The 14,189-nt window shown below is 45.7% G+C and overlaps 1 non-coding gene across 1 annotated transcript; it reads left to right on the forward strand.

Moving 5' to 3' along the window:
• The first annotated feature begins 11,359 nt into the window (after window positions 1-11,359).
• On the forward strand, window positions 11,360-11,451 carry Trnai-uau (transfer RNA isoleucine (anticodon UAU)). The gene is given in 2 exon segments: window positions 11,360-11,397; window positions 11,416-11,451. It is a non-coding gene; the product is annotated as a tRNA-Ile (tRNA).
• Window positions 11,452-14,189: the final 2,738 nt, after the last annotated feature.

Consider the following 14,189-nt stretch of genomic DNA (forward strand, 5'->3'; position numbering starts at 1 on the left):
CGATGCACACAAGATGCTACACTTGCACACAAGATGCTACACTTGACTTTTTACCTGACATGCAGTAAATGCAAAAAAAGAAGAATGTTTTTCTTACTGTTCACAAAAATTGTCAAGTTATGCAGTGTCATCGCATGGTGGATACTTATGTTTTCGTGATTCTGTCTTGAAAACATTTGTATGATGAAACTATATAACCGTGAGTGACACCTTAGTGCACCAGTAATTTAGCCTGTCATAGCAGCAGGTGCTACGACCCTCCACAAAAGTGTCTCCCACTTTATATCCGGAATCTCCACAGATGTTCCACACAAGCAAAACAAGTTCTACAACACTTTGCAAAATTGCCTGCAACCTTATATATGCAGCCCCCATATATTTTGTGCCCTTAGTGACAGTGTGAATCTGGTTTCCCAGTAATATTACTTGTTCAGGAGTGGTCAAGTTAGGAAAATGTTCAATGCTTGCTGGCGAGTTGCCACTGCTGCCTGAAAGTTGTCCTACAAGCATTCACGACTGAATAGGATACAAGATGTACTGTTTTGAAATTACAATTCGATTCCACACAGTTCCAAAGTCAGCCTAGTGATACCATTCTTGTTTCCTGGTCTTGTTTTGCCTGGAAATGAACAAAATCTCTAACCTCGTTTGACGTCATGACTTGCACCACACCGTGCCCTTTTTAATGTCACTGATATTGCCACATATGTTGAACACAATCCTGCGGCCCTTTTTGCTGTTTTTATGACTCAGTATTAACGTCTTAGTTCTGCAAGAGCTTTAGGTACATGTCACATCTTGAGTGCTTCCATTGTTCACAGGGACGCTGAGACATTGTCAGCTCAACATGGCTTTGGTGTGCATTCAAACAGCTGAAGCCTGTCCATTCAAAAGCTCTCGTATTTAGTGTGGTCATGTTTGTTCCTGTATATACCGCATTGCTGGGAATGTACGGAAGTGTTTTGTTAGTGAGTGCCACCTCTATGCCTGTGAGATGTGTATGTGTGTGTTTGTGTGACTCAAGGTAATGCAATGTGTGCTGTACTGACACATCAGTCATGTTGATAGTAGTGATTAATATCTTGTGTGTGTACCATAAGCCTGGGGCCAAGCGCATGCAAGCTTTTATCCTTGGGCTTCACTTTTTAGTTTGCTGACAACTGTGAAGGATATTTCTCTGTGCGTATTTTACTGCTTTCTTCATTGCACTATAGTGTCATAATATCATAGAACTAATCATTGTGCAGATAAGTTCATTGTACCTGTATACGTGCACACGCCAGCAGTTCTTCTTGCTCCAACAGTACGTTTGTATTTTCACTATTGTTGACGAATGCTACGATATTTTGATACCGCGTACTTTCCGTGATTCTTGAATGTCGGCGCCGTGCAATACGAACAACCCTTTCATGTAGAACATTGTGTATGAATAAACACAGCTTGCCTTTATAAACAAAACTAAACGCACGGCAAGTACTGGCTTGAACGCTTGCCCTCAATGACGTCAAGAAAGTGTTTGAAAACAGAGTTTTATTGAGCATGACATTCAGTCAGCGTATCATCTGACACATGCTTATTCTAAAGAAAGCGGCAAATGTTTCAGAATGTAATGAACAGTGCAGTGCATTTCACATTTTACGTGGTTGAATTGTTAAAAGGAAACTTGCATAAAGTTCATTGATGGGTAGGTCATGTGTCAAGTCCTAAATTGATTGTAAGTAGAGCACATGGCTTAGTGCATATAACAATTTAGTATTACAGTGACTACACGAGCACGTCTACTAAAAAACAAGTTGTTGCTTGTAATTGTACATTTTTAACGAAGCTGCCAAGACTTTTGATAAACATGCTTGAAAACGCGAAAACTTATTTGCACCGCTTGGGCCTTAATTAGAATCAAGCATGAAACATTCAGTTTGTGAGGTGTTAGCTCTCGCATTATTCATTGCCATTAACATATTATGAGTCGCAATATACGGAATGGGTATAGCATAGAAGAAATCCTGTAAAGTTTCCTTTTGTCGAATCTTCTAAAACTATGTCGTCACGATTGGTGAACCGGTGCATCGCTAAATGCGGCAACTCGTAATTAGCTCTTTCCAGTTGCATGATTCGTTTTTCTTTTCTGCAGCTTCTTAGTAGCTAAACCAATTTTCTCGCAATTTCTTACCCATACGCACTGATCACAGTTAGCAGTTGGGCCGATCTCTGCGAGGTTTCCTGTGCATTTCGGTCAAGAATGATGTGGTCACCCAGGTCAAGAACAGTCTTGCACATCCATTCTGTACATTGAAAAGTCGTGTAAAAGGATCACTTGCTGCTTGCATTTTCTACACAATTACTTGTTGACTGCATAACACGATGTGTGGTGGCATTGCTTGAAATTCTACAGTTTCCCTTGGTCTCCTCACAAGTGTAGCGGTGTCATGAGAGTGCTTGCCACGTTATCGAAGAGTGTTGTTCATTCATCTAACATGTATATATATGCGCCAACTTGTTGTACTTCTGTTAGCATTCATCTTTGTATCATTTGGTCGCCTCTGTGGCATCTCTGAGCCTTGGAGTGGCCTCTGCACTGTGTAAATAAACTATCTTTGATCTGCCTAGAAATGACCCACCTAGAATTCTTTTTTTTTTTTCATTTTCAGTTGAATGTACGGCCTGTATGGCATTCTGGGTCCTAGGTTTCAAGTTTTGTCAACCTGTCTCAGGAAAGTTACACTGCCTCACAGCAAAGGGTCATGCAGCTTAATTTAGACCAAGATTGCACAATGTGTACACTTTCACACTCTGCATGTATCAGCCATTGACGCGGTCTGACTTTGCATTTTGTGTAACCTATGGTTGCGCCATTTTCGAGGTTACAGTGACTTAACCATGATGGGATTGGATTCCAGTGACCTAAACATTACGGGCCCTCTGCGTGGCAGTGGATAATTCACCCACAGAGCCACGCCGGTGCTTGAAACTCCTTCGCAAAAAGACCCTATACAGGCCTCGTGTCGGGCAAGGAATCGCGTTAGCATGTAACGACCAGGCGTCACACAATGGGAATTGCGCAACAAGCGGGTCTTTGAATACTTCCAAACCATTACAGAGGTTGCAGCCATAATTCGTCATCAGCCACAGCACCAACAATGTGGACATAATGCCTTACAGATTTGTAACGGGTACCACGCTTATCCGCGCAGAATGACGAATAATGGCACAGTGGGTGCTTCCCTACTTAACAAAAAAAAGTATGATTTATGGCATATAGTTGGTGTTTTGCAAGTGTACTTGTAGTTGCCCCGAGCTGTCGCTGTGACTGTGCTGCGCGTTCCGCGCAGGCATGACGTGCCTTTTTTTTTTTCCATGGTGACGCGGCGCATGCTCTTTTCCCCTAGCGGAAAAAGCGCGAAACGTTTTGGCACGGTACTCGCACGCCTCCTTGATCTCGGAGGCTTTCATTTTAGCAACCCCGGTTGTCTCGGATCACCACGCTAAGCTCCGCCCCCCTAGCCCAATCTACAAAAACGGCAGAGGGCAGCACGGGAAAATTATCAAAGCGGATCATAATGTGGCAACGCGCGAACACGTTGCGTCCAACGACTCCACAAGAAGCGTTTGCTGAAGTTCCGGACAGCCTTGCAACCGACGCCAGAACTGTGTTGTGGATAACTGTTACCACTTTGAAGGCCAGTAAAGGCATTTCGTTTGCAACATTTGCTTCCTTTCTTTTGTGAGACCATTCGAACGTTTCATACGCACCTTGTATCACGTGGAATACGAGATCTGGTCGTACTACAGTACAGTGAACGGCGGGGCTTATGTACCTCGCTGGGTCTATTTTTCTATCCCCGCAGCACAGTGGAAAGACAAGCTCTATCCGAGGTTTTGGTTTATGTCACCAGGGTTAAGGTTTACCACAGGTTACGCAAGAGATGTAATAAACATTTGGCGTCCTGTCCTCAGCCTGCTGAACGGCCATGAGCCAAAGGGCTCTTGGCCCACTTTTTGAGCGCACAAAAGCACAAGGACGAAAAACGACGCGGACACAGCGCTGACTTCCAACAGATGCTTTATTTTCTACAGTGGTATATATATATATATATATACATATATATATATATATATATACATATATATATATATATATATATATATATATATATATATATATGTATATATATATACCTGAATATGACTGTCTGGTCATGACATGAATATGTTGTTTGTGGTTATGTGAAGGAAGAGACGCTTATTTCTGCAGCCCAGTCGGGAGCACGGCGCAGCGTCTTGGGGGGGGGGGGGGGGGGGGAGGGAAATGAAAGATGATAGTGGTGTTCATTGTCTCTCGTTCGCCATGGCCGGAGCAGCAGGCAAGACGGCAGCAAGGGCAGGGGCGGCAAGGTCCCAGCTCATCTGTAGGCGGCTATTCCCGTCTCGACATGAATAAGGTGAAAAATCCTGTCCCGTACGTCGTATCTACCCAGGATCGTCGAGAACAGACATTGGTAACTTGAATGCGACAGCGTTGAAAAAAACCGACATCTGCAGCGTTGACCTTACGAATGGAAAGAATAAAAATGAGGATCCCAGCAGGAATCGAACCCAAGCATTCTGCGTGGCAATCAGGTAACACAGAGCCACGCCAGGTCTATAAATTGGTTTGGAAAAACAGCCTATGCAGGCGTGATGTCGGTGCAACGTCAATTGTGTTTGTGGTGCTGGCTATCTAATTTTACAAGAAAGCAATAAACACTATGTACTCCTATGATACAGGCGTCATATCAGATTGACGTCTGTGGTTCCAGTATTGGCTCCGATTTTATAGCATGCTAATAAATATTACATTTGTATTTGTCTAATTCAGCAAGCAATATACGCTAACGATAGTTACGTATAATATTGGCATTATCGCGCCGCAAAGGGCATTTCGTTTCGATAATACTGACTTGTGTGCTCTGACGTCAGTGCTGACATTACGTCACACTATAGGTTACCCTTTAAAAGCCGGAAGAGGACTTTGAGGGGCTCGTTTCTTTGTTTGACACAACGTTAATGAAAACCAGCAGACAATGACGCCAGTGTTGTCGACGTGCCCGGTAAGCTCACGATGTGCACACAACTTACTATACGCTTACAAAAACACGTCGATCCACCTTACAACGCTTGGCTCAAAGCCAAAAAATGCAGCATAGAACTACTCGCTGACTGCTTCGCATGAAACCTATTCCTACAAGGAAATTGCCGATTTTTTTTTCTTTCTCTTTAGCGTCTCTTAAAAGGTCTCGAAACGGCTACGGACGGCTATAGACGTCTTGGTTTACGAGAAGATCAAGAATAGACATTTTTGCAAAATAAAGCACTTGCCTCTCAATATGCCTGCGTACTGTTTATTACCGTTTTCAACAGCTACGACATAGCCAGAGTGTATTCTGCCAAAGAAGTCCACAACGTCTATTTTGAGACATTTTTAGACATTCTGGGGGAAAGTGCACGCGCAACGACTATATAAATGATTCATCAAATGTTTTGTCCACGAGCGCAAAGACGCCAAAACGGCATGTCTAAAGAGCGGTGACTGTCGCTTTAGTGAAAGAAGAGACGCAGAAAACAAAGCCCTCAAAATAATTGGTTTCGCTCCGCAAGGCGCGTTTCTATCAGCAGTTTGGTAAGTATATTCTTTTCAAGCCAAGGCGACTAAGGCCGCGCAACGCTCGCGCAACAGCGAACGACAACAGAAGCAAACGCAGGCAAGCCAGGCAAGCATGCATGCTACGCAGTCGGAGGCTCGAAGCGGGTGTTGTCGAAGCGCGCATGTTTACCCCTGCATTCAAGAACATCTTTTCACTCGGTGCTCCACCTTGACTCAATGTCGATGGCAGATACACCTATTGGCAGGAATGTTCACTAAATATTGAGCAATAGGCGGGATTATTTTGTGAGAACCGTTGTGTCTTTTCTGTTGAATGGTGACGCTGTGCTCAGCTCGGTCAAGTGAAGGGTGAGGCTTGTTTCAGAATACTTGCGATACTTGTTCCTTCTTCCCCCTTTCCCCTCTTCCTCCACTAGTTCGCGCCAGCCGCCAGTTCGCGGCGGCTCGATCGGCAGTAGAGCTAGGCGACGGCCGGCGGTGATTTACGTTTTGTGTAGCGTTGTCAGCTTTTGTTTGTGAACGGATGAACGGATTACGGGCTGTTTGGCATCAAGTAACGGTGATCATACTGTCTGTCGCATATTTTCCATCGGTGTTTGGTGAAACAAGCTTTACTGTGCTTTTTGCGACGGTACGTTCGTCGGTACGTTCGTTTCAAGAAGCGATTGTTCTGCTCACCACCTTCGTTGCAGCCAGACAAACAGCTAAGAACGTGTGCACGTTCGGATAGAGTGCTTTTTTCGGTAAGTGCACCTGACCTTTCGTCGTTTTTACTGAAAGGTTTTAGCATTGTGATTAAACTGTGAACAGTTCTTTGCTAAGTTGAACCGCGTGGTCGAACGCGAAACTATAGTATACGCGCCGGTGCGAATCGTAAGCCAGACTGACTCACCCTATTTTGAGTAATTATGTTTTGCGCGTTACAGCTCGTGGCTCCACGCACGCACGCTAGTGACAGGCCGACATAGTTTAGGCAAGCATGCTTACAACTACGCCGGCCTGTCGCTGACAAAGTTCAAAGCTTCTACCATAGGCGCCTCGCCTGTAGGTGCGGTTATGATTGATTGTCGTTTCTTAATACATGACAGCATTTTATCATATCTGTAATTGGAAATGTTTCTTTAGAGTGACTTGATGATCTGTTATTTGTTGTAAATCCTGCGTAGCTTACTTGCTTTCTCTGTATGCAGCTTTTCTTCACTGCTGTTTGTGCAAGATATTGGGCCTGAGACCACGCCAGCTAATGCGGAAGCCAGTGCAGTTTCTTTGACGAGACTTGGAGTGCATTCATGCAGAATTCTATTTACGTCGTTGCCGTGCCACTCAGCTTCACCTTGTGCGGTCACCTTCCGACGTGTTTTGTGCCACATTTGGTTGTGCTTTATTCATTAATAAAGCCGATTTGACAACATCATGGGATAATTTATCGTTGCTGAGAAGCGCGATTATTTGCGCGCCATCCGCTAAACGTCATTTATGTAGTACAGTATACGTGTTGATCCCCTGCGTACGTGTTCAAATTTATTATAAGCCGATGTCTTTTACATGAAAATTGGATATGTATGGTGTGCTGAAGTAGCCAATAATTCACGCGGCATATATGAGCGACCGCAACAACTTGATTCGGTCCGCAATAAACGCGAGTAAACTCAGCGTCGAAAACTTATATATGCAACAGTGGGGACATGCGTGGGTGAACAGGTATGTACGTATGTTAGTGACCTTGCTTGATTGTTTGGTCACTTGCTCGACGACTGACATAGGAAGTGTGAGAAAAACAGGAAAGTGCTCTCGCGGGAGCTCTTTCGGTCCCTTCAATATCTATGTTCCTATGGTAGCCGTCAGGCTGCCGACCAAACACCTGCAAAGACAGTTAGATTAGTTTATTTTATATTTCGAAAGTCCAAAATTTCAAAAACGGCGAAAAAACAAGAACGTCTATAAAACGTCTTATCTTGGTCTTTTCAAAACGTCTTCTAAAGACGTCAACTAGCGGGACATTAGCACAGCTATCAGACGTCGGATAGACGTCTACGGCTACGGGACTGTCTTGACCAAGACGTCTATTAGCCCTTTTTGATAGCCGTTCAAGACGTCTTTTAGACGGGAAATAGCTTCTTTTGTGTTACATGGGCAGTCGTATATGTACAGGCTGATGGTTTGTAGACGAACGTCACGTCAAGTTATCTAAACGCGCGCGCGCGTGTGTGTGTGTGTGTGTGTGTGTGTGTGTGTGTGTGTGTGTGTGCGCGTGCGTGCGTGCGCGCGCGCGCGTGCGTGCGTGCGTGCGTGCGCGCGCACTTTTGTGGATGATATATACATTGCAATGCTTTACTGCCACGCCTTTTGTGATTTTTTCCAATCGAGATCTTTTTCTACGCTCCTGTACATTGTAACATGCTAAACTATATACGGTTCGATAGCTCAATTACATTTTTTTATTGATATACACTGCAATACTTTCGAAAATTTGTACAGGTAAATAATATTATTGCAGCGCAGTGGCTCAAGGCAGTTCCCACTATATATAACAAAAAAAAAGCTTGATTATTCAAGCCATAGGTCGGGAAACTCACTCATGAGTCGACTCACTCAGACTCAGATCGAGCCGTGAGTCTGAGTATGAGTGAGTACATGTAAGTAATACTTCGGTGAGTTTGAGTGTGAGTGAGTACACAGTAATACTTTGGTGAGTTTGAGTTCGAGTGAGTCCGGATGAGATAAATTTTAGTGAGTTTGAATCCGAGGGAGCCCGGTTGAAGAAAATTTTCGTGAGTCTGGGTCCGAGTGAGCCCTATAAAGCGCAAGATATATTTCTTGAGTGAGTCTGAGTGAGCTCTACATTTTCGTGCCGACCTATGGTGATAACTACTCAACTTCAGCATTAATATCAGCCTTATGTCGGCTGGCGTTCATACTCCCGTCTACTCACACGTACTTCAACGCACTAATCGCGAGTTGGGCTAGTTGGTGGATGTTCATCGTAGAATAACTAAGAGTGCAACAAGACACAGTGCTGCATGCGTCCAGTTTTTCTTTCTGTCCGTATTCTAACCTCGTTGCACTCTTAGTTATTCTACGATCAATAATTATTGTTCAGAGGCGTGAGTTACGAGCGGGCGAGGTGCTTTAATTGACTCCCCCCGCCATTTTTTTCACGGGAAGTTTTCGATAAAAATATCGCTTAGTCAGCTCTTTCAATAAAAATAATCGTTACTGGATTGCACCCACTGATAACTCGTATTTAAAGGTACGAGATCAAAAGGTGCCAAGTAGAGCACCAATTGTGCAAGATATTGATGTTAAAGAGCATTGACATTATGTTCGAAAAATGTAGATATACACTAATGGACTCATGAGTCGACTCGCTCAGATCGAGCCGTAAGTCTGAGTCTGAGTGAGTCCGAGTGAGTAATGTTATGGTAACTTTGATTCCGAGTGAGTCCGGTTGAAAAAAAAATTTAGTGAGCCTGAGTCCGAGTGAGTCCGCTTGAAGAAAATTTTGGTGAGTCTGAGACCGAGTTAACCCTTGTGGTGTCGTCGTCTTCACTCCCGGCGCGCACGGTCCTCACTATATACTCTTAGCCGTACGCGCCAAACACCACCGCGGGTTCGAGCACTGGGAGCTTCATGCAGGTTGCCGCGTCCTCGTTCGTCCCGCGCCCGTGCACTGTTCGCACTGCTGCGCGCGAGAACTCGGCCCGTCACCGCGAAGGGACGGCGAGCCGTCGCGCGCTGCGAGGGAGACCCTAGGCGACACTCAAAATTAGTGGTTTATTACTGGGACTACAAAGAGATCAATAATTCGACACAGCCAATCGTACGTAACATATAATTACACAGTGCACCAATTAGCTAATACAAGTTACCAAATATGGCCGCGAATGGCACACCCATAAAACAAGCAAACAAAGAACCAGGTTTGAAGAGCCGACCTACCCTTCGGCCAGCGCTCCCGCGATCGCACACCCCAGAGCAGAAGAAACAGAACAGACATAGGAACACTTAAAAAGGAACATACGGTGCACGATCGCGAGGCGCTGCCTCGGGACTTCGAGACCGCGGAGGGTAGCGCGCGCCCGCTGAGGCCGGAGCCCCGGCAAAACGACGTAACCGCCGGCCGGCGACGAAAACAAAGAACAAATGATCGCCGCCGGCCGGAGCGGCCAAAACGCGTACGCACCCTTCGAGGTCCCTAAGTGGTCTCCTCCAACCTCGGCGGCGCGCGCCCCCGCGTCTAGGCGAGCGCGAGCCAGGTCCGAATCCCGCCAAAACTGGGCCAATGGGACACCGTGTTTAACCTTCGAGGGCGGGGTGGCAGCAAAGTGACGGCGATTTATGACCATCTGCCACCCGTCCGGTCGAGAGGAGAGGGACACGAGAATTCTCCAAGGGAAGATGGCGTCGAGCCACTGGCGCGGACGCCTGAATTCCCACACCCTAAAGGCCCGAACACACGTACGCGTTGCAGCGCGTCAACGCGTGACTTTCTGACGCGGCGCCGCGCCCTCTCCCTACGGAGAGGGAGGGCGCGCAGCTTCGCGTAGCCGCGCACCCTCTCTACCCATAGGGAGAGGGCGCGGCGCCGCGTCAAAAAGTCACGCGTTGACGCGCTGCAATGCGTACGTGTGTTCGGGCCTTTAGGGCAAAATATATTTCATTAGTGAGTTTGAGTAAGCTCCAAAATTTTTCGCCGACCTATGGCAGTCGAGCACCATGCCACAATAGACCACCGTGGCGGGTGCAGTTATATTTTACCGAAGGTAATTGTTTCACACGAGAGCAGAAGTGTTGCCTGAAAAGCAGCGCTTTATTTATTCGTGATGCAAGAAGCAAGTCTTCTCGCAGATTAGCATCTTTCTTGTACAGACTATAGCTTCAGTTCTTTTTACAAAAACATACACTGTATGATTCTTAATTTCGAAGGTAATCAAATTGTGCGCTCCTGAATATTACACACACCTTCCACGTGCCTTGACATAACATGTAGTGCAAAAAGGAAAGAAGTTTATTTCCAGGATTTCTGCTTTAATATGTTTGCTAAATAGTTAAAAATTTGCACGGGAAGGCCTCTCGACGACTGCTGACTCGAAGGTCGCGGGATCAAATCCTGGCCGCAGCGGCCGCATTTTGATGGAGGCGAAATGCTAGAGGCCCGTGTATTTAGATTTAGGTGCACGCGTTTAAGAACACCTCAGATGGTCAAAGTTTCCGGAGCCATCCCCTACGGCGTCCCTCGTAATTATATCTTGGTCTTGGGGCGTAAAACGCGAACTAATAATGTTATTAATGTATTATCCACAGTAAGCCTATATCATTAGGAAATCTAGTATATTTCTGTTTCGGAATTCGCTCGACCAGAGTTGTAAATTTCGGTCCGTAAAATCGAGTTTTTGAACAAAATGCAATTATTCAGTGTGTCGTAATTATTAAATGGCTCGATAAATAAAGACAAATTGACGGATTTAACTCGGTAAGCGACTCGCTCACACCTCCAAACCTAACTATGCTCGTTTCTGCCGAAGCATTCGCAGCTGCTACGTTGCGAATGTTTCAGGCGGACAGCGCACAAACTGCGTGGCATTTATTGATAACCGACCCATGAGTGAGGCTAAAATAAAAAAAAAAAAACTGAATTTCGCAACTGAACGCGTACGTAGAGCCGCAGATAAGCAGTGTGAATGTACAGCCAGGTAGTACAGCTGCGCGCGTCAGTCTTCCCCAGTGGCGCAATTGGTTAGCGCACGGTACTTATACGACAGTTCTCGTGAGCTATGCCGGGGTTGTGAGTTCGAGCCTCACCTGGGGAACGCCTTTTTTTTATTATTTTCATATGTAATTAACAATTTGTATACTCTAAGCTAAAGCCCCTCCATCGCGTTAGAGTGTACTAGAACAGGGAAGCGCTCGGAACGGCCGCAGCACCAACGTACAAAAAGTGAAGCCCAAACAGGGTCAATACACCTGCGGCGCTACGATCGGTAGTCTGCAACATAGAGTTTCCGTCTGCAATGTGTCGTCGCTGCGCGCGGCTCCGCTAAAGTGGTGCAGGGGTAGAATGCCCGCCTCCCACTCAAAAGGCCCGGGTTCGAATCGCAGCTGTAGATGGTGGGTTTTTGTTCTTAGTATCACCTTTTATAGCTGTGTTGGTTTTCCTTTACTTCTTAAAACTACCTTCTGTTGCGACGTATTGCTACAAAAAAGTAACGTAAAATGTGAAATCTCGTTCCGAGTCTCGTATTCGCAAAATCTCGGAGGCCATACTTTACGTTTTTGTTGAATCCCGGGCAAAAAGGATATAACGAGGGAGGCATTTTACGATAATTCAAGGGGAAGCGCTTTACTGTTTGAAGCGAGATCGGGTTGCCTTAGAACGGGTAGTTATAAAGCGAGATTCAGTAAAGAAGAAGAACAATGCACGTGCTGCGGGGAAGATCAGGAAACGGCGGAGCATGTTCTGATTGAATGTGGAGACATCCACCCAGGTATACGTGTGGGCACGAGCCTACATGACGCCTTGGGTTTTAGAGACAATGGAAAGCTGAACATATCCGCGATTGAAATATAAGTAAGAGAAGGCTCGAGTATCGGTGGCAGAAAATTAGAGAAATGACAAAAATAAATATTGGGAAAAAATAAGGACAGTCTGCCGTGAAGGGCAGAGAACTGTGCTGGGAATTTACGTTTTTTTTTTTCCTGTAGTAAGATAGATTTTGTCGAAGTAGAGGCATTAGGCCAACATAAAAAAAAGCAAAGAGATTTTTTTTTTTTTGTCGAGCCAGGTGGCACACTTGTCACCACCCCGTTATAATGCTCATAGCATCCATCCATCCATCCTCACTGTCAAATTTCTTTTATTTTACTTCACATTTTGTGTTACTTTTTGAAGCAACGGGTAGCCTGAAGCTAGTTTTAAGAAATAAAGGAAATCCAATACAGCTATAAAAGGTGACACTAGGAATAAAAACCCACCATCTACAGCTGCGATTCGAACCTGGGCCTTTTGACTGGGAAGCGGGCATTCTACCCCTACGCCATTTTAGCGGAGCCGTGCGCAACTCTTAAACGACGACACATTGCTGACTACCGATCGCAGAATACCGAAATTTTTGCATGCTTTAACTTTTCGGGTGGAAGTACTTTAATTCACGCCTTCACAGCGACCACAGCGACCACCCGTGTTGCGGTGTGAAATCAATCATTATTGGGGTTTTGTTTTCTGCGGCATTTGTTTAATTAAACCGACGATCACCGCTTTTTTGCCATGCCGTTTTGGTATTTCTGCCGCTTCTCGACAAAACATCCAAATAATCATTGAGGTAGTCGGGCTAGTCGGGCGCTCGCACTTTCAGACAAAATGTCTCGAAGTGGGCTTTATGAACGTGTTTGTCTGAATAGACTCTGGCTGTGCCGTAGATGTTGAAAATGCTAATAAACAGCACGCAAGCACATATGAGACGCAAATGTCATATTCTGAAAAAAAAAAGTCCATTTTAGTCTTCTCGCAGACCAAGGCGTTTATAGCCGTTTCGAGACGTCTTTTAGAGGTTTTGTGGGAAATTGCGAAGAGATTATCAGGCTAAAAAGAGACAGGGCGTGCAAACACGGACACAAGAAAGAGATCAGGACACCACAAACGCCACAAACACCACAAACGGCGTTTGCGGTGTCCTGATCTCTTTCTTGTGTCCGTGTTTGCACGCTCTGTCTCTTTTTAGAATGAATACGTACCAACTAGCTCAGCTCTCTGTTATTCTAAGATTATCAGGGCCGTTTTTCGCATAAGCCACGAAATAACAAAAGCAACGCGATTACAAGTAAAACACTGCCACCTCTAGCCCCATTTGGTACATGAGAGCACACCCTGCTGCTTTTTTCGGGGGGGGGGGGGGGGGGGGGGGGGTTCAACCATCCTTTTTGTATGCTAGTGCGTGCGTTTGTATGTGTGCGTGTATATATGCACATGCAAAATCGAAAATTTTCGGGGGCGACCCCCCCCCCCCGGCTACAGATAAGTGCATTTTGTGGTGGTCGATCCGTAGTCAGTTTCTAAGCATGGACCAGTTCCATATTTGTTTTGGAGTGCGAACATAGGCGTGCGCAGGGTTCCCCATTAGGGGGGGCAAAGGTTCGTCGCAGCGCCCCCCCCCACTCTAGTAAGTCAATGTATGGGTCAGATTTTGCCCCCCCCCCTCTTGGGTGACTAGAAGGGTCAATGTACGGGGCAGATTTTGCGCCCCCCCCCCCCTCTGAGGTGATTAGGGGGGCGGCCGCCCCCCCCCCCCCCCTGTGCGCACGCCTATGAGTGCGAATATGGGCTGCTATTGCAGTATAACAGCTGTTGCATTTGTAATCGCACTTGTAATTAACAGTTTACATGAGTGCATTCCTAAACCCAACAACGCCTTCATTGGAGTAGTTTCAGAAATGTCCCAGCTTGGATGTACATGCTTCATATTATGTAGTTAAATTCTGTGGTGGACACTGTGGTGGAGTGGAAGACCGCAACTTAAGTTCAAGGGTGTTCTTGCATTTCGCACCCATCAAA

Source organism: Rhipicephalus sanguineus, chromosome 8 (assembly GCF_013339695.2).
Source record: "Rhipicephalus sanguineus isolate Rsan-2018 chromosome 8, BIME_Rsan_1.4, whole genome shotgun sequence".
Classification (NCBI taxonomy): Eukaryota; Metazoa; Arthropoda; class Arachnida; order Ixodida; family Ixodidae; genus Rhipicephalus; species Rhipicephalus sanguineus.